Source organism: Nesoenas mayeri (assembly GCF_963082525.1).
Source record: "Nesoenas mayeri genome assembly, chromosome: 3".
NCBI lineage: Eukaryota > Metazoa > Chordata > Aves > Columbiformes > Columbidae > Nesoenas > Nesoenas mayeri.
The window spans coordinates 93,593,764-93,618,159 of NC_137544.1; positions in this window are offsets into that span (position 1 = coordinate 93,593,764).

Genomic DNA, 24,396 nt, shown 5'->3' on the forward strand with positions numbered 1-24,396 from the left:
ATATGCTTTGAGGCTAGATTTTCAAAACACTTCCCCAGCAGATCAGATTTATTCTGTATTGGATATTCAGAAGGGAAATAGTAAATTATGTTTCTGTGTCCCTTGGCTGAGGAACAAAACAATTTGAATTTAATGCACTATGCTGGAGCAGGGAAGGCAGTATTACTCTGGGGTGGGCTGTGGCTGAAGTCATTCACTTTGTCCTATATTCTAGAGTGGGCGTCCAGAGAGATCATTTCACCTAGCTCTATAATGAATGACATTTGGAAGAAGCTCCTTCAGGAGTGCTAAAAATACCTTACTCTGTTTAGCCTTTTTTTCCTGTTCTGAACAGGTCAGATGGCATGACAAGTAAGAATTTTGGAAAAAAAAAGATAAAAAAAATTAAAAAATTGGCGTTGTATCCTTGCATCTATATTAGGCTGATAGGAAATGACTGCCCAGAAGAATTCCTAGAACTTCAGCTCTATTTTTACACTAGCGTTTGTTCTTTCCTCAAGTAGGCATACTAAGGACAAAGTTTTATCCCTGTCTCATGTTTTTCCATGCATTAGTAACATCCATACTCATTCCCAATGCATATTCCTTCCACATTACATGACAGTGTGTGGATATACTGAATCACTGAGTTCTTATTAGTAAGGGCTGAGGTTCAAGGCACACTACTTCTGACCTTACTCCTCTCAATGCAAATGGCTCTTATAACTACAGGTTCTGGTTAGATTTCAGGGATCGTATGGGAAGAAAGTATGTATTCCTCCTTTGAGAGAACAGATGGTGTGTGAACACTGACATACAGATCACTGTGGACCCACTTAGTACCTTCACAAGAGGTCAGGCTGTAAATGAACACAAGTTCACTGGAAGGAACAGGTACAAGTAGGGGTTTGCTGGCATAAGGGAGTGGGTAGGCCTATACATCCATCTTTGCAGCATCTGAACTTATCTCCACTCTCAAATTTTGATTTCTTTTTCCACTACCATTTTTTTTTTTTATATTTGCCATTTTTATGCATGTGCTTTGACTTAGAATTCTGCAAACCAGTTTTTCTTTGATAAGAATCCTCAAGTCAATTTTTATGCAACTTAGTTTCTTGATGTTTATGCTGCGTCTGGGCAGATTCATAGATTTTGAAGACAGAGAGGATTGCTGGGATCACCTAATCAGATCTCTTATGTAAGACTTCCTTTAATTATTTCACTCTGGAACTAGAGGAAGTCTTTCAAAAACAATACAGGCAAAAATCTTCCAGTCTTGATTTTAAGTAGAGATTTCCTTTATTGAGAATTTTTAAAAATTGCTTTGATTTGTTGAGTTTTGGAACATCCTTCAGTGCATAGCATTTTAAGGCAGTTCTGATTGTTCATCTTTTTAGATTATAACCTTGCTAAAAAATACTCCTAGATACCCACAACTGAGCAAGGGACTAGGGTGCCATGCTAGTTCAGAAGGGTGTGTGTGTTGACTGCCCAGATGTCGAGTGTCCTGCTGGCTCGAGCCTGCTTTTCCTCAAGTGAAGAGCAATAAATGAAATCTCTTAGCCATGGTATTTTTACCAAAAAAAAATTTATTGAGATTTCTATTCAGCTTCTAAACTTGCAGTTGCCCAGCTGATTCAAAGCCGACTGGGGAGGGGTACAAGCTGGAGGGGAACAGCCAGTTTGATGGTGGTCATGTCTAAGCCCTATTCGCTTTTATGTCTGACACCTGGTAAAATCTCAAGAGCTGTAAGTATGAAAGATTTAATGGTTCTAATTATGGCTTTGAATTGAGCCCACCGATTCAGGTGTTCCCTAAATTTATGTTTCATGGTATGTGTAAACTTTGCTACTGGTTCCAGTTCATGGAGGATGTGAGCGTGATTATCTCTGGGAAGCCTGAAGTTCGACTATGCACATCAGGCTCTCTTTAATCACATTGTCCAGGTCTTTCTCTGCCAATACAGTATGATTTTTCTTTCTGGGCTTTTTCATGGCAAATGGAGTGTCCCATCTTCCAAATTTATTTCCAAAAGCCAAATGTGTTGTATCATTTCATTTAGCAAATCTAACATAAATTGAGACTTCAGTACCACGTGATCATAGTAGACATAGAATTTCACAGACATTAAGATGTTTTATGGCTCTTGGATTTGCTGAGAACTATAATTGTAAGGGGCACCAGACATTAATGAGCACGGAAACTAAACTGCTGCTGTTTTGTGGAAGGAGAAATTATTTCTTCAGGTCATGGGTGAAGTGATGAAGCAACAAACTGAAAGAAGTCGACAGCACACTGCCCACTGGCAATTACTTTTGGACTGTGGTTATAATGATTTTCCATATGTTACTAAAAAGACCCTCCATCTTTATTATAGACAGAACCAGCAATAATAATAAGAATTCATCCCCCTACTGAACATAGAGTCTATTTGGCCAGTTATCAACATTCATTTAAATTCCTCTGCTGGAGATTTAAACTGGCACAGGCAGCTATTTCTGAGGTCATAAGAGTGAGCTGCATTTCTCTTGTCCTGAGATAGCGAGCCAGTCTGTTGCACTGCATGTGTGCACGCTATTTTTACAGTACTGTATATTGTTGCCAATGTTGATGATCCAGAGCACTTCTGCCCAAAGGCAACAGGCTCTAGGAATGTAAGCTATTTTATGAGTCTTTGCTTTTTTCACACACAGAAATAAAAGGAATAATAGCCTTTGGCTGGCACATACAAGGGAACATTAAAATAATCAAATAGAGAACACTGAACTCACATGCTGGAAGCACAATTATGAATGGAAACTTGATTAAAAAATAGTTGCTGTCATCCAAAATAGCAGAAGGCAAATAAGTGTTTCTGTCACTGCTGGTAGATGTAACAGCATATTTAAAGATCTACCATTTAATCCAATGACAGGGAGACAGCCACAACAAGAAGAAACAAGTACTGTCATCTTCTTTCTGGCATGGACTTTAAATTTAATTGTGTGTGTTGTTCTGTGACTTGAAAGGGAAAGGCAACGTGCTTATGTTGAGCATGTGTGTGAAGACGCCATTCTGATTTGGGTCCTATGTACACGCAGGTAAGCCATGCCATATGAATAATAAGATATGTGGAAGGATGTGTACGTTCTAAAGCATATATGGCAAACTTACTGACCTCACTTTGCAGAGTTCCAACATACATTATCCTAAGGAGGAGGAGTTTATGCTTTGTGAATTTTGGATTCCAAGTTTTTTTTGAAAGTGAAGTAGTAGCTGAAGATGCTATCTTGGCTCACAATCAGACTCATGAGAATCACTATGACTGTAAACAAGTTGAACTTTTTTGGATCTAGAATCTAGCTGTGTTGGTTGAAGACACACATCCCAAATGCTTCAGCATGACCCACCAGTTGGAACCTGCAGTGCGCACAATTCTTCACTGGCACATAAAAAGAAAATGTCTGAATTTGCTTGCAGCTGTGCTCCCATGAGTCTTAGATCAGTACTCGCCAGCATGCACAAGTACCACAAGATGCTTCCATTTTTAGCTTGCCTGGCTCTTGACAAGATTGTTAACTTTGTACAGGTTCAGTGACTCTGGATTTCTCTCAGAAATCTGTAACTGAGCTAGATCACTAGAAATTCACTCTCAGAAGTTTTGAGTTGGTTTTCAGGTTGGCATTAAAATAGTAGTCTAATTTAGGGATTTTTTTTCTTTGCAGCAGCAGAAGTAACCATAATGTTGCCTCTTCCCTGTGCTTGCAGAGCTGCCTGGGTGATTTGATTTTCAGAATCTGTTTGCCGTACACAAATGTGATGAGTTAGCACTAAGCAGTATGAAGGTGTGAATGAGTGGCCAAAGCAGAGATGCCTTAAGATGACTTATCCAATTTTGTTGCTGAAAGTGTAACCACAAGTTGAAGTTCATGCTGCTTCTGATAACAAGTACAGTTTCAGAAGCTTTGGTTTCTAATTGGGTGGTAGCTATAGGAGGGAAGGCTAAAAACAACTAAAAGGTACTGTGTAACTTAAAATGCTTTATACCTTGAATTTGTGAGTGTTATGATGCTGGTTTAGTTGACATACTCACAATGAAATAAGGGAAATGGAACAAAAATTAGATTCTTCCAGACAGTGACAAACTAATTGGAAGGAGGGTGTAATCAGTAATCCTTTGTCATAATAGCATGACCTTGAGAGGGACTCTGTACAGGTCTCTAGAGCTTGGTTTTGTTGAACATTCAAACAATTTGGATGGTGCATTTAAGATTTGTAGATAACACCCAAACAAAACCTGCTGAGGAATGACTAAAATTCGAAGTAATCTTGAGAAACTGAAGAAACAGTTTGAAGAAATGGGATGTAGTTCAGTAAGAGTAAGTGAATGGGAGGGATGACTTGAGTGGACAGCAGTATGGATGCAGGACAAAGGATAAAATAGGTAGATGTTCAGCAGAAAACAGCCTGGTGCTTTTATGGCTGAGCAGCTGAACAGGAACCAACAGTGTCATATGACTGCAAGGAGTCAAAAAAAAATGGGTGCTATAGAAGGTTGTAGAAAGACACAGCTTTGCATACTGCATAAAATGAGCCCTCTCATCCCATATTACTCTTTTCAGTTCCAGTTTTGGATGCAGGTACAGATAACTTGAGGAGAAGAACTAAAATAGAGGTTAAAAGGGTTAAAGAGAGACCTGTATGGCAAGACTGAATTCAGATTTTCTTAATCTACATGAGAGAAGAAATAATAGTTTTGAAGTAGGTACCAAGCAGCTGCAAAAAGGAAGGGATCAATCTGATAACCATGTCCCTGGTAGTTAGGAGAGGAAGTTAATGGCCATAAATTAGCATAAGAAAGGCTGAAGTCAGTTTTTCTACTGGCAAAGATAGATGTTTAAGCACTGGTAAAAATTTCCTGGGAAGCTGTAAAGGACCTCAAGTGATAGAAATTCCAGTAGGTTAGATAACCACCAGGCAGGAAAGACATAGGTATAGTTCATCTTGCCTTGGAGTAGTGGGGTAGCCTGAATAACCTTTTGAAGACTTTTGTAGACTAATTTTTCTATTCCTCTATGATCGGTTGCCCATGCTTTTTGAGTAGTAATGTTCTTGCACAAGCAAACTCCAGAAAAAATGCTGCTTCATGTGCATTTCAATCCAAACATGAGCTATTATTTTATGGAAGTTACAGCTGATGCTTCCCACAGATGCTGACTCGCTGGCCATGTCTAGAAGCCGTGCCAATTTGCACCATGTTTTCAGTTGAGAAAATCAATGACACTACATACAGGGAAACAGAAAAACAAAGTGTTATTAGAATGCTTTCTTTCAATACCAAATGGATCAAAAATTAGTTTTTCTTTTTAATACTTGTTTACTTTGTCATTTAGTTGCCATTTTATAAAGCTAACAATATTTCAAGCCAGCTGTAATCCTGTTTAAATTTAGAGTAAAATGGTCTGAGAATTGTCAAAAATATTTGATTCTTGACCTGGGCCAAACATTTAATTTGAAAGGATTGTCTGACCACTATCTTTTCATTCTATACACATTATACCTTTGCTAATCACATGTCTGTCGGAGCTGTCAGCCCTCTAGACCTGTGGGGGCCTGATGCTCATCTAAATAAATATGGGTTGTAATCTGACATGTGGTATTTATTACTGAACCTTGAGCTTAATTGACACCAAGGCTGGTGTTCCCTGCAATATTGTTTCCAGAAAAATATGGGGGGATGGTGGAATGGTTAAACATGGAAGAAAACTGTGCATATGTGCTAGTCCTGTCTTAAAATGTAGAGGCATAAAAGCAAGATGAAAAGAACCAGAGAATGCTATATGATGCATTCAAACAGTCTCAGTCTGAATCTGTCACAAACCAAGCCATGTCTCTTGGGCTTCTGCCATATTCCTCACATTTCCCATCTATGCAGAGCAAAGTCGCCTAGTTATAGTGTCTGCAGCAAATTTCTGTCACTTACTTCAGCAAAGCTTTGCATTCAGGATAAAGGTAGATTTACAACACTAAATCATGAGTATGATTCCTTGTGGTATTCCAGCTCACAAAGACATCAAGTGCTGGAAGGGAAGGGATTTGTACTCAAAGCTAGCATTCGTGGTGGTGTATGTGCTGTGAGAGGCAGTTTTCTGGAGTTCAGTTGCTCCTTCATGGACTCTCCCACATAGTTTTTGAGGATACCGACCCCCTCACTTCTTGATCTCTTTTAAATGTCTGCAGATTTATAGGAAGAATGAAGGATATTTTACGCTTTTCAGATACATTGTGTCTTTTCTCCCCTTCCTTGTGTCCAAGGTCCCTACGTTTAAAAGAAAAACAAAACAGTACAGTCCAATAAGATAATAGTTTGTAGTTCCATATACATATTCTTAGCTTGCAAGCTGTACATCTCCCTAGCATTACACTAGAAACCACAGTGTCTTTTTTTTTCAGAATACAGGCAGATTGTGCAAATCCAATGCTTATATGTCTTGTGGCTGCCTAAAAATTGTAGGGTTTTTTCTAAAGCAATGCCAACATTTAGCTAGTGTAATGAGTTTGGATGAGCAAACAAATCCATCTTTGAGAGCTGGCAGAACAGGACTGCGTAGGAAATTGTTTGTGCTGATGCTGTTGAAATAGCGAAGATGCCTGATATGCCTGGTGCTAGAGTCCAAAAATGTTACATGAGAAAGCTGCTATCACCAGACCTCAAAAGAAAAAGATAGTTACCATGCTGACTTTACAAGGCGAGTCTATTCTTGCAACGACAGCTGCAGGAAACTATGGTGAAGCTTTCCTTGTCCCTTCAGATAGTCTCCTGACCCCTGAGTTGGAGTCTGTTTCCTCCAGTCTGTTGCAAGTTGTGGAAAATAATTTTTTTGTAGCAGGAAACTGTATGGTTTGGAGTGCACTGCTTGTATGTGAAGTGCTACAAACCGGGCTGTACACTCAATGCACTCTGAAGCCACGTGCTGTGTCCTGCCTTGCGCGGAGCAAAAACACATGGTGTATAATACTGGTGATGAGAAATGAGACTTGAAACAATTAGAAACTAGCATTGCACCTTCCTCCCCACCAAAGCCATCAGAGCTGATGACTTTCTTCTAGAGGACAGTAGTGGTCAAACAAATGTGTTAGAAGATTGGACCCTTAGACATCATAAGCAACTGGAAAGCCCTAAGCAGCAGAAGAATCAGGCTCAGCCTCAGGGGTGGACTTGTCTGTCTGACCCTATGGAGCAGTGTATTTCTTATATGATGAAATGCACAAGACCTATACCATCATTATGGAACCAGGAGCATTTGAAAAGTGAGAGAGAATGGAGCCCAAAGCTTCTGCAGAGTGTGCTCAGGTGTACTGGAGTCCTAGCATGGCTGCTGGAGTGGTGGCTTTGGGTCTCCTGTAGCTAGAGATTAGGGTTGTACCTGCATCTTCTGCATCAGAAAGGTGTAGATCCTACACAGAATTCCTATTGAACTGCTTGGAAACCCTGGGCGGCAGCTGCCTCTGTCATGATTTGCTGAAGCCTTAGCGAGTAGGCTTTTCCACTGATGTCAGGTCCATAGATCTCTCCACCCTTTCTGTTCTTTCTCTGCTTATTGCCTTCATCATGTAAGAAATCTTATTTTTTTCTTCTCAAGCATGTGGACAAGACTTGGTAACCTCTCTTTAAATAAAGCAGTGGGTTTTGATGGGGTTTTTTAGGTACTCCTGAAATGAGTGGAAGAGGTTATGGCTATTAAGCCTGAATAAGGCTTTGAAAGTCTGCTCTTCAAAGGTTTGTGATCCAGTTTATTTTCATCTTCAGTCCTAGTGCAGTTGCCAAGAGGACTTGAAATTCAGGGGGAAATTCCCTGTGGTTCTTATGCTATTGTCATTCTCCAGTATCGGCCTTTATTGACTTCCTCTGAATTGATGGACTGCCTGATTAGAACTATGTGGGCATCTTATATTTCATAATGAAACACACAAAGGGGGTGGAATCTAGCAATAATAAATACAGATGAACAAGATTTTTAAATGCACAGCACGCATTTTCTGCTTTAGCAATTTGTGTCATTCTGAGCCTTAGGTGGGTGCACTAGAAACTATTGCAAGTTTGTGTACCCTGCTGTGATATGGAGAAATAAACAGGGAACGTATTTCTTATGATACCATTGCAGTAGTAAATAGCTGATATGTACATCTACAATTGAACTGGAAAACAGAAAAATAGTTTTCTGACTTTTTCAGTAGATACTTGATGCAAAGTACTCTTGAAATCTAAATGGAGATCAACAGATTTTGAGATGCACCTGACCATATTGCAAATAGCGTACGCAAAATGAGGTTTTCAAAAGCTGTTACCAAGCTGCAGATTTGAGTTGGTAAGCCTTGTTTATTCTGTATGTGGCTTTTCTGGCAAAGTGAGAAATTGGACTTGTATCTAAAGCCTCATTAGTAGAGCATGATTATATTATTATTTTATAATTTTAATTATTTGTTTGTAGATGCCAATAGTCAGGAACAATTAATAACTATTTGGAAAAAAGAAATCCAAGTCATGGATACATTTCAGGCTCCAACTGAGGGTTCTGGATGTTCAGTGGAACAAAACAAAAAGCGTCTCCTCACATATGCACTATCCTTCTTCCCTTTGTCATTCTCCCAGACCTCCCCTGCCCCCAGAGAAAGAAAGAATTAGGGATATTTTCTGTAAAAATGAAATATTTCCTTCAAGACCTTGTAAGACTTCTAGTTGATCAAGGTAGAGCCAGATGATAATTATGGCGCCATTCCTGCTAAACTTGATGCATTTGGGTAGTTCCACTGGTCTCTGTGGGCCTATTTCTGTGCTGTGTTTCTGGTCAAGTACTTAGCAGTTTGTTCACTTAAAGTTTGGAAAGCCATTATAATTGCTACAGGAGAATCTGAAGGTAAGAAACCATCCAACATAAAGTCTTAAAAAGTTTTTTCAGAATAATTGTAGAAGACTGGAACACCTATAACAGTGCATCTGTAGTGATGAGGGCTTCAGCTGGTACTTTTCAAGCTTTTTAGCTTTCGACAGTAGCAACAGTGGTGAGTGGGTGTCACTGTGGTGTGACTCAGGACACAGTCAGTACTAAGCCTATCCCTGCTCTCATTGCAGCATAGAACAGCACAGCTTCAGTGCACCAGTGTTACAACTTGCACCCCAGAATTTTCCAGCTGGGGCTGCACAGTTCACAGGCTGCAGGTTCAGAACATGGAAAAAGAAATTTTAATATATATAAAGATAATTCAACACGATCTCTCATCTAGGCTTTTCTGTTTATTAAAGAGAGAATGCAAAAAATAAATCCTTCTCCCGCTGGGAATAATTATCTCCAAATTTGGAGAAGCATACTGAAAAGTTTGAGCAAGATCTTCACTTTATTTAAACTTAAGTTACTTTTCTCTGCACTGCTGATGGTTTATCTAAAATACGTCACCATTCACTGGATTCTTGTGGCTGAGACTAAAGTTGATAAACTTGTAGATTAGTGATTTTTATATCTATAATGATGTATGCATGTGCACATAAACATATACAGACACGATCGAGGCAAGTTTCAGGCAGTGACTTCTGCAAATAATCTGCACAAAGATTTCATTCCTTGCTTTGCCATAGTTATCAGACTAGGCTGTCAGATTTGTCAGTTTGCTGTTTACTGATGAACACTTTGTTGTGACATCCAGATTTATAGTCGTGATCCTTTCATTTTCAAGTGTTGCACACAGCCAGACTAAAGACTAAGAAACTACACAGCTGCTCATGTTAAATGTTTTGCTGGAGAGGAAAGCCTATCTTTCCCATCTTGGAAAGATCCTGAAGCATCATAATGATGGTGCTCAGCTACTTTCATGTTGCGAATGGTATGACATGCCATTGTGTATGTTGCTGACTTTAACGTATTAAAACAATTTTGGTAAATCTCTGCCTCCTCTGTAATTACTTCTCTCTGAAGGTGTGGTTTTACCTGGCTTCTGTCAGCTTCTTGGGTAACAGCTGGAGGTGGTGGTATGTCCCTCTACCATGTGGTGTGACCACATCTCCAGTCAAACAGAAGCACAGAATGGTTGGGATTGGAAGGGACCTCTGGAGATCATCTCATCCAACCCACTTGCTAAAGCTGGTTCACCCAGAGCAGATTGCACAGGAATGTGTCCAGGTGAGTCTTGAATGTCTCCAGAGAAGGAGACTCCACAACCTCTCTGGGCAGCCTGTTCCAGGGCTCTGGCACCCTCAAGGTAAAGAAGTTTCTACTCATATTCAGATGGAACCTCCTGTGCTTCAGTCTGTGCCCATTGCCCCTCATTCTATCACTGGGCACCACTGAAAGGAGTCTGGTCCCATCCTCTTGACATCCACCCTTGAGATATTTATAAACATTGATGAGATCACCTCTTAGCCTTCTCTTCTCCAGTCTGAACAGACTCAGATCTCTTGGTCTCTCCTCATAAGAAAGGTGCTGCAGGCACCTTCACAGCTGTCTGCTGGACGCTGTCCAGTAATTCCTTGTCCTTCTTAAACTGGTCTGCATTTGCTCTTACATCATATAAAATATAGTAATATGGGGTTTTTTGTCATCTCACTTGACTCTCAACTCTTCAGTAGTAATTGAAAACAAGTCCTTCATCTGATTTCCTCTTCAACGATACCTGTCCACTGATAATGCAGTGGATAGTTAGAAGCAGGAGAGCCTTTGAGATAGTGAGGGCAGAGATATGGATATTGGAGACCAAAAGAAAGGGAGCTCAGGGACAAATTTCCCCTCTGTGCCTCTGGCAAACATGAAAAAATGTTGTACTCTTGCAGTAACGTGGTTTGCTTTTTACCTATAACCTGTGGTTTATATATGTGAAAACACTATCTGAAGTATTTCTAAATTGCATGTGATTAGGGAAGCTGCAAACGACCAAGGTAATAATGGTGCTTGTGTGGAACTTGTTAATTTGAACCTGGTATCATCAAGATACTAACAGGATTCTGCTAAGGACAGGTGGATGAAGGACCCTGAGTTCTGTGGATGCCAAGGACTCAGCCCAGTTATTGTGTTTTCTTCTGAGAATATTGACAAAAGGGATTACAGCTGGAATAGGTTATGAGGCTTTCTGTAATACAGGCCATTGTCCTCTTAGGGTGGGGTAGAGAGGACTTGCTTTGCTAACACCCTTCTTGTATTTTTTCCTTCAATTTCTTTATTGAATGTGAGGTCACAGTCTGTCCCTCTGCATTTTACTCATGGACATGATCAATGAAATACTGCAAAATTTTGTTTCAATGGAGCTGTCTATATGATTCTTTACAAGATCAGGGTTCCAAAGGTCTGGCTGCCCATTCTCCAAAAATGGATTTTATTTTTTTCAGAGCAAGATAGTGACATAGGGCTACTGATGCAGACTTGAATGATGGTGGAGAGACATTTAAAACAAAAAAGATTTGCAGGATGAAAAGAAAAAAAAAGCTAAATTTAAATCCACATTACTTTATTCAAATGGGTCTTGAAACATTTACCAGCAGCTTAGGAATGTTGCCATTAGGCTGCTAAAATAATAACAAACAACGATTTCTCACTTGCAATTCATATAAATAATTACAAAATGAAGCCCCTCAATTTTCCAGCTTTTTTTTTTCCCCTCTTGGCAGCAGCAAACCTATCTGCTTTCTCACCAATAACTGCATTTCCCCCCTTTATTTATTGCACTGTTTCTCATTAATGATCTCTTGCTGGCTGTAGTTTTCCATTTTGAGATAACAAAGAACCTTAAAGATAATTGTTTTATTAAATGTATGTGAAGTTGTAGTAGGTCATCACTGTGGTACACCACCCTTGACAGTCTCTCTTGACACATCCCTCTGCATTATAAACAGAATTAGTCAGTATTGAATGAGTGAGAAGGTGAAGAGAGGACCTTTTATGAGGTGAAGTCAGGGACATAACTGCTCAACATGGAAGAGAAGAGATGTTAATTCTAGATGCTTCATGTCACGGAAACAGTGGTCAAGGCTGTGAGGTGGCTTAACTATGAGACTTAAAATTATTTCCAAAGTACCTTGAAGACATTCCTTAAAAAAACCCACAATGATTAATTTTGATGGGCTTGTTTTCTTGCCTGTTTATTGCCAAAAGAGTGGTGTAGATCTTGGTTGACGACATGTAGATCTCAGAGACTGAGAGGAGAGCACATATTGTGAAGATCGCACCAAATGCATATTTTAAGCTTGCCTTTTTTTTTTTTTTGACATGTTATACATCCTGTATTTCTGGAGTCTATCAAATTCAATTACAATACTGCAAAATGGCCCTGTGTGTTTTGTTTCTTATGATCATTTATGTACATAAACCATATGTGACTCTGGCCAACAGTGCTTGTGATTTTTTTCCTCTTTTTTGTAGAGAATAAGTAAATGATGGCCAGCCTTCCCCAATAAGACTTTACTAAAGCTTTTTGAAATGTCTGGTCAGCAGGGGCTGGAGTCTGGGTTTATTTTGTGAATCGCAAAACTCCAGGATTTGCTGGTTGAACTAGTTCATTAAAATTTGGATGCACTCTCTGTATCAGGGCTTTGGCTCCCTTTGGGCACTTTACATTTGTTTCTATCTTATGACTCTCAGTCTGTTCAGCCTGTCTTGAGAAACTCTAGGTGGCATTGCCAAGTGTCCATCATCTCAAGGAAGAGTTATTTATTTTTGATTGTCTCTATGACCTGCTGTGAATGTAGAAAAAGAAAATTGAACAGTGGACTTGAGATGCTTAGAAGTTTAAGGAAACACTCTGCAGATTTATTGAAACAGTTTAGAAAAGCAGTAGCTGCTGACAGTGCCCCTTTACTTGATAGCACAATTGGCAAAATCCTCTGCCTTTAATTCAGGGTATGATCTAAATGGGATTACAGTAGGTCACTCTGAGACTTTGCTTAATTTTAGAACTGGGATCTCTGTTCTATGGGTGTTAGCAATGTCCTGGTCACTTCGGGTGCTATCTGCAAGGCTCACCTAATATTCTGCACAGAATAAAGAAAAGGGAAGAATTAGAGCAATTCCTTGTACAAGGAAAGTAAGTTTCCACCAGGTGCCAAGAGATGAGCTGCTCAGAGCACATCTACCAGCTGTTGTTGGGGTGATACAATAGAGAAGTGAATTGGGACAGGCGGTGACCCTGTCTTGGGTTTTAAATGGAATTTAGGCATCTTTTAAAGTTGTGAGGCCCAAGCGACTCTGGGGTCTGTCTGGTTTGGGAGCTGATTTATACTTCTGAGTGCAAACCGCATGTCTATACTATGCAAAAGAAGTGACAAAAAGATACCTGAGTTAGCAGAGATGGTGCTGGAAATGGAAAATACGTAGCTAGATTATTGTGGTGGTATAGTGGATCATACAGGACCTGCTAAATAGCTGTATGGGTACAGTTATGCTGCTTCTGGGGAGTAACTCTCTGTGGAGCTGGGCTGTGTGGAAATCCCACTTTGAGCTGTAATGTGGCTATTGCTCTGGTTTTCCCAAAAGCTTCTGACAAATAATGTTCCTGTTCTTACGTGTTTTAGACCTTGAAGTACCCTCTGAAGCAACTCTTGTCTGTTTTTATAATCCAGGCCAAGTGATCTTTCCATTTGGGTAACCCAACCTTTTTAACATGTTTTTAATTTGGGACCAAAATGAGTCAGAAAATATTTCTTAGCTGTGTAATTTGCTAAATAGTCCTTGTCACTGGGATTTTCTAATGTTGTTCGCTTTTGAATGTAATCGTGCTGGCAGAGGCTATTCGATTCCAGGAATAAATTACCCTCAGAAAATGGTGACTGTTAATGTTTCCACCATTACCTTCATATGTTGGAGGATAGAAACTATGGTGTTGCCATAAAATGGGGAAAATGATATTTTTTTTTCTCACATCAGAATATTGATCTTAAGATAACTAGCCCACTGTAAAACCAAAGCAAACCAGAAAATCACTCCTTTCCCTCTGCCAAAAAAAAATCCCCTTCTATTGTTCCTCTCCTCCCCAGCAGTGTGATGACAGTTTATACGTCTGACTATAATTACGCATACTGAGATAAAAATAAGCTATGCTTATTCTCTGTTACTTATCTCAATGTAAAATCCTATTTTGACATAACAAAAGATACATTTTACTGTTATTCTTTTACTGGAGACCTTCTGGTTGTGTGGGTTGTGGGAGGGTGTTTTAGTGACTCTCTATAAAGAGACCTACTCAATACAGCAACATGCAATTTTGGGGCAGCTATGCAATTGCCAACTATTTTGTAGACAACTGTGATTGCCCTTTAGCTTTTCTATCATTGAAGATCCCTGGCAGGCTGAATTCCAGTGAGGTGAAATCCCAAAATCATTCAAAAATGCAGAAGCAGAACATTGATGCAAACTGCTTTAAAAAGCACTGCATGAAAATACATGGGACCAGACGTTGATAGGAGGATGTAAGGAAATCCAAATGGGTAACTGCATGTGGAACCTTCCTGAATGATCTGCTTAGAGTATCTGCAAAATGAGACTGTTGGAACTCTGGCTTTGGAGTTAATGAGCTGCTTGAAGGAGGCGTGTGTGTGTGATGGGCTTTGCATGCAGAGGTAAATCTGAGTGAGAGAAAGGATGTTTAGATGGGAAATTGAGTTCACAGTCAAGCTTTATTGCTCACATGTAACCACCCTGCCTCAGTTTCCCACCTACAACATGGAACTAAGAGTGTCTCCTGTTCCTCAGCTGTATTGTAAGGATGAGAACAGATTTTACCCTGACAGGGCTTGTTGGAACAAGACTGAGCCTTTTAAAAAAATTATTATTATTATTTTACACAGCATGTTATCTTCAGCCTTCACTTGTGCTCGTGAAATCTGCTTTGTTATTGCATTTGCCTGTGAAGTTTCATTTAAAATGTCTTCGCAATTCAAAACGAAACTCAAATTTTTCCCCATTTCACCTAGTTTTGATGAAAAACTGCACATTTCTCATGGCTCTCTAGATCACAAAGCTCTGCTTGAGGCTGGGCCCCAGCTGACTGAATAGTTATGCAAACATTAGCAAATTTTCCCTTGAGCTATGTTTCATGTTTGTAGTGAAACCTAAGCTCGGGCAAATTTTGTGTGGTTTTCATTGCAAACATGTAGGCAATGCAAGAAAGCTGTGCATTTTCCTGTCTGCCCTCTGGAATTATCTAATTTTTCATTTCTCTCAAGTGTCTCAGGTTAATGCCATAGCTGTTATTGTTAATTTGCAGTTTAATATCTCCATGTTAGCCATCAAGTAGAGTGTTTGCTGTAAATTTGTAATGCATTTTTAGTAATTTAGGCAATTAGAGTTCGAATGACGGTTTGCATATTAAGATTTTAGCCAACGCATTAAAAAGTCTCCCTTTTCTTCTTGGCATGGTCTGAAAACCCAAATGTACTTTTGTTTGTTTGTTTACAAGCATGTGTCATTTGAAACAGAAGGCCAGCCGATTAGTGTGAATGTCTAGTCCCCTTCTGCCAGATTTTATGTTTGGGCTGGAGTGGCGGATGGCTGTTGTTTTTGTAGATTGGCAAGAAGTGTAATTACACAGAACCCTTCCACCCCCTTATGGCACACTTGGAGTGTTTAGAGCCGTGCTTTTCAGTCCACAGAAATCTGTCCTCAGTGCAGGAACTCTGCCAGCTCTGAGCAGCACTAATCGAACTTCTGCCACCAGCAATAATTATCAAGAGTTCTACCTAGAATTCCCCAGCTGTATGATGTACATAATATGCAAGGTCCAGGTTATTCTTCACGCTTTTTGTTTCAAATAGAGAAATTATTTCTGTTTTCTACTCAGTTTAAGTTCCTTTTTCAACCAGTTAGGAAAAATTAATTTCTTATGTGTATTAACAGCTTAGGGGAAATCTTGCACCTTTCCATCCTCATCCCTCCCTCCCTAAGCACAAAAAGGCATACTTGTAAGCTAGGTACATGAGTCAGTAATCTTGATTTATTGAGCTGAGATACCTTTGCCTGTATGTGACTAGAGGAAAATTAGGAATTCTTGTTGGTGCTAGTTTGCAACCCTAGATGACATAGCTTTGAGTAGAAAACAGAGCAGAAAAGCTTGCGGCAGTCCTGAAGCTGTGGAAGCTGGGGCTGTTCTCACCCCATGCTCTGTCAAAGCAAGCTTTGTGACACTGAAACACAGGTGTTTATAATGAAGTGGATGAGGTGCAGACAGGTTATGGTGTTTGGTAGTTTTTTGTTTGCTTATTTGGGGTTTTGTGTGTTTGTTTGGTTTGTTTTTTGTTTGTTTGGTTTTTGTCTGTGTGTTTGTGTCGTTTTGTTTTGTTTTGTTTTTTTTTTGGTTTGGGTTTTTTATTGTTTTGTTTTTCTAGGAGTCCTGGCTGCAGTAAGAGAGTAACCTTGTACAGAGGGATATGCTGGGAAGCTGAGGTTTCTGTTTGGCCCTTGTAACATACTTAACTGAAATTACTGGTGAATTGCTGGTTATCTAGCAGAACAGTTAATTGTGTGTTATCCTCTGAATTATTTTATCCCTTGCTAGCTAAGGATATATCTTAGCAACACAGGAGCTGTGATTCTCCAAATCTGACTGTTTATGTCCTAGTACCTAGAGGCCCATGAGTATCTACTGCTTTCCAGCAAGAAAAACTCTTTATGAGCAACTCTTCATTGCACCATGTAATATAGAGAGTATAAATTAAATTGAGTATTGAAAGAAATAAGTTTGTGTCCTCTATTTAGAGACTTATTCAGATATGAAATTGTCCTATTGTTTTTATGATTTTGTACATAAGCTTCTGCCCCAATGTTTTGCGCTGTACACTGGTTCATCAAACAGCAACAGCCCCCCCTGCCCTGTCCTGTGTATTTCTGCAAGTGTTTGGACAAATTAAGCAGCATGCAATGTTAAGGGATAGATATAAGAAAATTCTGTAAAACATTAATGGAAAATCTTGTTTATAAGCAGTCATGATGAAAAGCACAGCAGGCCACAGTCTGCTAGCTAAATACATGTAGAGCATATATGTGTAATACTTGGGCTGTAGCCAGTTAATGAGAACCTGATTATGCCTTTTTATCCATCTGCCCTCCAGCTTGGCCATGCAGACACGGGAGGAAATGTAACACACGGTGGATGTCACTGCAAGCACATTGTCTCTTAAACTTTCCTTCAAGTATGGAGCCTTGTTCTCTTTTAAAAGCTGGAGCTCGTGACAGCTAGTAGTATTGGGAAAATGGGGCTTTGACATTTTTCTGCTCTTCTTGGTCTGCTGTTCAGCTAATACTGGCATCTTTTTGTATGGTGGTGTTTGTTTGTTTGATTTTGTGTTTATTTTTTTTCTTTTTATTTATTTGTATTTTTTTAGGCAGTCTTCCCATATTCCCTTTCTTTTTCTCAGAACTCTGAACCCTGTTCCTGCTGCCTCACCTTGAAATCTTAGACTAAATTTGCTATAGCCATTTTCATTGCAATGGAAAAATTAGAATTGACACACAAGTCTGTATGTTTGTTGTACCACACCTCATTTGTCTGTATACCATGGCAGTATGCGCTACTCTGCAACAGGGAAAGAGGAAGCCTTTTATTGCTGTCACTTGTGTTTTCATGAAGAAGCTGGAGATTTAATAGAATGAGAAAGTTCCTCTGTTAGAGTACACAGTGCTTCCCTGCATTTATTCATGCTAGCTTTGCAGTTTGCTTTGAATTCTTAAAAAGACTTGTAATTTTGAAATTTTTATGTAGTCCCACACTTGTGTACACAGATTTGAGCTGAAGTTCTTCCACTGAATGACACAAGCTGGACACAATTGCTCTCTGCAATTTTTCTCTTTTAAGTTCTTTCTCTAACTGCTTGAATACCAGGGGAACTTGAGCTCTGAATAGTTCGTTAATGCGTAACTGAGTTCAAATATCTCTGGTGCAAAGATGTTTGTTCACAGTATGCAGTTTTGTTTCTATTACAATTAGAGATGAAAGAGGTTCTAACACTTGTAGGATATTTAATGTTTCAGATTAGCATTACTAGCTCAGCTTACTTCAGGCTCATCAGATCACTTGCTTTCTATGAATCTCTTTTCCTGACTCCCCACACCCATCCATTGGTTCCTATGTTTTTTTAATCTATTTTTTTTTCCCATCTACATACATTTTTCTGTTATTTCTTTGCTGCCTAAATCAGAATTTCCCGTGATTTGACATAGTAAACAAAACCAAGGACAACGTGGAAAACATCTGAAAAGATTAATGCCAGCTGCAATCATGTCAGCAGTGCAGTTTATATTTAGAGGGGAAGCGTGCTGGAGAGGAGGTGAAGAGTTCAGAGTGGGATTCAGCCTGAGTGCTTGGATCTGAGCAAGGAAGAACTGCTGCTCGAATCGAGCTGGCCTTCCCAGCTCTTGTATGTGGTGCCGCTTTCAGTCTGTTAACAGGGCTATTCCCTCTGCAGCCTTAGAAAAGCTGTTTGGAAAGAGAACTATGTACTCAACACCCAGACTTTTGCTAAGAAGCCACAAGTTCAGACAAAAGGAGCTTTGGATGCTCTCTGTTCTTGCAAGTTGTCCGGCATAAATCTGACTCTTAATTGTGTATCCTACTCAGCGGACCACAAATCTCCGTACTTACTGTGAGTTTTGCTGTCTCAATACTTACATGTCCCCTTTTAATATGTGTTAATCAATTTATCCCAAAATTCATGGCCTTGTTCCTATAGTTCTGTTGCCATGTAAGGAACTATTTATGGATCCCCATGGTACAGATGAGGCATTGATGCTGACAGAGTGATCACAAAATTCCAGCAGAGCAAGAACGGAACAAGAGTCTGAATTTTGATAGAAACATGGCTGAAATTTTACACTTTAATAGGTTTTAAACCCAAGTATTGTATTGGTAGGCTTTACTGCAATATTTCCTGTACTTCTTGCTAATCAATTCAGGAGAAAGAAAAAAATCAAGGCTTTTTTCAAACTTTACACTACATCTACTTCTTGTGCAACAAGTACAAAAAGGAAGTTTTTGAACATAATTATATGCACACAGTCAAGCCCTTATTAGATCTTATTTAATATATTTTTAAATTAGGAAATTTAATGACATGTGCCAGTGAGGGAACGTACTTTCCTCAGTATTGTTTGCACTAATATAATTGTTGAAAGGGAAGGGTACGAGTTCCATTTAGTGTAAAATTGGAAACCCTGAAATAATAATTTTGTAATATTATGATTGAAAAGATAACAAAATCAGAGATGCCTGTCTGTTAGCACTGCAGCTGGCATCTAGAAATGAGAAAAGAAAGGCATTACCTCAAATGATACTGTTTATTAGTTGAAGGAAGTGAAAGCTTTCAAAGAATGACCTGGAAGCAGTATAAGCCTATTTTTTGTTATTATTTTGATTTTGCATTTGGGGACACTGCAATGAGGAGGTCTTATGCCTTAATACATGAGGAAAATAGCTCTCTTAATTGCATTATTATGATTTAATGGCCAAGGACTTTATAACCGCAGCAATATCAACTACCTTGTAAATAAGACTTTTTAAATTTCTGAAAAGATTAAATCTGAATGGTAGCATATATATCACTGTCAACTAGAAGAAACAGCCTTTCCAGAGGCTCCTAGTGTTCCCCCTGCATTGCCCTGTGTGAAGGCACGTTGCAGTGAAGGGGTTAAGAATGCACAAGGGTGAGTCTCGCAGCTGAATTTATCTTGGTAACCCAAGATCTTCATGAATGTGGAACTCTGTTACTACCACAGCTATTCTAGTATTGGCTTCCCTACCAAGTCCTGACATGCTTTTGGCCATGCATGCTTCTTGAGTTTCACTCCAGGGGGAAGTTTGGGGGAGATCTGGTGACAAACAGGCCTCAGTGCCTTGCATGCTTACTGAATCAAGTTGTTTGTATCTTCCACACATGTTGCTTTCGTTATGCTGGAACTTTCATTTCCTTGTAGTTTACTAAACTTTCATGTACTAATTAAGATTACAAATTATTTAGGTGTTTTCATTAAAAGGCAGAAAATAAGTGTGAGCCTTGAATGTTTTTTATTCTTAGAAACTAGCATTTAAGCAACCTGACAAAGGAAAACTGTTCCTCATGCTCACAAGGGTACAGTGGGTTGATGCATTTTGACACGGACTCTTTGTAGACGGCAAGTATAGAGCTGCATTACCATAGGATCATGATGGGAAGCTGAACTTTTGCCCTAGATTTGGCAGTTCATGGCCATCCCGGTGATCTGCCAAGGGGCAATGAATCCTTCTATGAAAACAGCAATTTCTGATATTTATCACATGAAATGTGGATACTGGCTCATACCAAAACTTGATTCAGAAGGTGCTGTGGGCTTGGGAGGAATTGAAACTGTATTTCTGCAAACTATCTCCCTATCTTGTTAATTTTCCTGCTAAAATCTTGCTATACATTGGGCTGAATCCCAGATCCCAAGTATGTCCACCAATACAATGTTAAACTTCTGTAACCTGCCAATCTGGCATGGCATGTAGCTCTGCTTTTTCATGGTGCTAGGACATATGTGTTTCAATATCACTCTCAGAGTGAATATTACATATGGGAATTCTGCTTTGCATTTGCTTACCAGAATATTGCATTCAAATGCAATTTAACTAATTTCTAGAAATGCACAGTGTTTATAAGGCAAGTGAAATGCATTGCATATGCTCAGGCTGCTTTCGAGCTCTTTATTCTTCCAAGCCCTAAAGTTCAGGAAGCAGCCAAACTGGAACAATCTGTACTGGAACAACAAGATGAAAGGTTGAGTTTATAGACTGAGCTGATACTTGTCATTTGTGGGATTTGGATTGTAACAGGGCTGTTGCTACTCTGATAGCTGAAGCAGAATTTTCATAAATCATTTGAAATCTCTTCTTGTAAGGGAAATTTAAGCTACACTTTAATTAAACTCCTGTTATCCAGAATAAGAATATCCCCAGAATTAAATTATGTTGTATTTTCTGTAAAGTCTCAGAAATTTATTTGCCTCAATAAAGGACTTTGTTAGGGAGAGCAATCTTTGAGACTGGCTGGATGGGGGGGAACAATGGAGATAGGTACCATATTCCTTGGTCCCTTTCTTAAAAATGTTTCTTTTGACGGATCTTTCTTTTTATACTACTTGTTAAATATTCAGTTGTACTGAGTGATAACTGGCCTCCATCTTATCTGTGCAAACTACTACATGTGTATCTGTAGATATGAACAAATACTTATGAGAAACATCTTTGTTTATGCCTCTATAAAGAACTTGTAGATAACTTATGTTTTAATTTAGCTGGAGGACTTGGAGTTAATCTGAAAAAGATAAATGTCAGTATTTTCAAACTAAACTTTAATACCTAAAAAGTAGTTCTGAAATTCAGAGGTGTTGAATATCTATTTTCAAAAATTGATAATGAAAGTTTTCTGTCTCTGGAAAAGCAAACACTAAGCTTAGAAATCTAACTCTAGGCTCACAGTTTTGAAATAGTGGTAGCTAGTTCCTTATCTCTAAAATTGCTTATCTTTTCAGAAGGAAAGTTGTGAACTTGCATATCCCCTCATTCTGAGAAGTGCTGGAGAGCTGTAGTATAAATTTGTTCCAAATGAGCAGAACATTTTTGTGAGCAAGAGACAATATTATTTAACCTGCTCCTTCAATGCTAGAAATACGTTTGCTCAACTGCTAACATGATTGTGGTGAAAGATACAATGTAAGAAGGAAAAGCAAATGCCTTAACGAGCTTGGAAGTAAGTATTATACACCCAACAATGCTACTATTATGAGGAGACTTCCTTTTTTTGGGAAGAAAAAAAAAATTTCTACTCAGCACAGTATGAGCAGAAGTTCCTTTCCTTCCCAATTCTGTGCGAGAAGAAACTTCACAGTTTACAAGGCTGTGGTCTTCTCAGTAAGCTGATACAAGCAAAGCTGACTACATGCCTTGCCCAGCAGTATGTGGTCAAGTGTGTATTAATAAAGAAGCAAACTCTTAGTGGTTTGGCTTGAATTCTTTTGGCTCTATAGGCACTCCTGTGCTGCATGTGGGAACAGAAACTGAAATGCTCTGAAATCTTACTACAGCTGAGTGTAGTTTTAGACTAATGTGAAAGGGCTGAGAAAGGAAGATCTTACTCTACAAACAGACACCTCTATTGATTTATCAGCAACCTGATTTTGCTTGTGATCTCCTGTCAATAATAGTCTCCTCCTCAGTGTAAAATTTTGGAGATTGCTTTGAAAAAAATCCAGCAAAGGACAGCAGGAACTGGGGAATGCCTGAACTCCAGTGCATTTCTCAAGGGCAATCTGGGAGAGTGCCATTGGTTTCCATCTTCTGTGTCTCTCTTAGTTTCCCCTGTCTGAGTGCTTTTTGGCAGGATGTTGCTGAGACAAGATTCTCAGCTCTGATTTGCCTGCTTGCTCATCTGGGATGGCTTGCTGAGGTGCCAAGTTCATAGATGGTGATATGGATCTCAGTGATATAAATGGCAACTAATAGTATCAACAAGACTTTACAAAAGGAGCAAAAGACTAGGGTAAAGAATATGTCACACTAGAGGTTTGTTATTTTTCTTATAATTTTAAAATTAAGTACAATAGAGGCAAGAGTCCTTATTCAGTATGATGCTAGTGGTTAATAAATGGAAGTGAAAGCTCCTCAAAGGACCTTTAGCTTTTTACCTTTTGCTGAATCTGTTAGCTAAGAAGGTTGTAAGAAGGGTCTACTCACACTTCAGTGTCCCTGTTTATCTAGATGGGCTTAACTCATGCTAAGGTGGCAGGATCTGAGTGTAAAAGTGTTGTGAACTAGAGTGGAGTTATTGAAAGATGTGTCCAACAAGGGATACACCTGAGGCTGGGCTCACCTCGGTGACCAGGTGTGGGGCTTCTGGTACCTCATCCCCTTTGAAATGAAAATGCTCCTGAGAGTCCTGCCCTTGTCCTGGGTTGCAAGCCCCTGACAGCTGATGCTGTGGAGCTGTGGAAGTTTGCTTTAAATTTGAGTCTCTGGAATGGCACTTTCCTGCCTTACCTGGAAAAGAACAGGGCTCCTCTGTTCTGGAGACCATTAGCAGCTTTGTCCTTCTTCATCACTTATCTAAGTACTGAAGTGAATGTGAAACACAGGCTGTTAGGAACAGGAAATCAAAGGAAGGACTGAAGTGGTGAATGGAGGTGAAATGTGGGGACAGAAAGCTGCACTGGAAGGGTGGTACACGGGCTGTTAAACCATGAACTTAGGCAAAGTTTTGTGTGTAAGTCACTGGGACAACTAGCACACATTTAGTACATTGAGTCGGGTTGTTTAAATCAGTTGTGGAAACCTAGTCAGTGCACTGTATTATCAGAGCCCTTTGTAATGTACAGGAAGAAAATTAACTTATTTAGTAAGTAATTTTGAGAATACATACTATGGTACCTGCTGCTTTTGGTAAGCCCATGCATGACACCCACCCTCCAAGTTCTAACTCCTTTAGAAAATCCGCTATATTAGAAAACAAAACCAAAAAACAACAGCCTTCACCTCCTCAAAGATAGAGCTCTTTAAAACATGAAAGGTGTTTTGAAAAAGCTGAAAGATCAGTATTTATTTATCTGATTCATGTCAGTGCTACAGACACGGATCCCACAGAGCCTGAGCCTAAAATTAGTTGGACCAGATCTTCAGGTACTGTGAATCAGAACAGCTCTCCTGACATGAATGTAGCAGTGCCAACCTGTGCCATATTAGCATTTCTGTGAAAGCAGGTCCCTTTAATAGAAGCCAAAATCATGTTCTAACACAGTAACTGCCTTTTGAACCTCAACTACTTTTTTGTGATTTTTCCCTTTGTTTGCTGTTTTTATCTTTTATCTGAACTTGGGTGATGGTGCTTGGGGATGGGAAAAACTAAAGTATTTGAAAAGAGGAAAGTAAACTAAAACATCTATTTTGAAATTATATGAAACAGCTGACTTGACTTAGTATTGCCAAATTCTTGTTTAGATCTGATGAACAATGTGTCTGTCCCTAATTCTTTTTTTTTTCTTTCTTTCAAAATGTTCTTTTATTATTGCAATGTGTGAGATCACGTAAATTCTGATAAGCCTGTCCTTTTCTGAACAGTTACACAATGCTGTTCCTTCAAGAGATGTGGTTTAGACCCTGATGCAGGATTCCTCTGCTTATGTACCCCTCTGCTCTTCTCCCTCAGCGTTCCATCAGTTCTTTTTACTCTCTTCTGACCCTTTTGTTACTGTGAAAGAGCAGAATTGGGTCCCAGTTGGCTGGTTAAGAACTCCTCAGGTGTGAAGTGGTAGAGTAACTACTACAATCTCTCCCATCCCAGCCAAAGAAGCAGGAGGGTCTGGGCTGGAAATGTTTCAGAGCCAACAGCAGTTATACAGTGCTCTCTGGGTTTTCAGCTGACGTACCATTATGGAGTGTGGTTAGATGATGTTTGTTAAAAT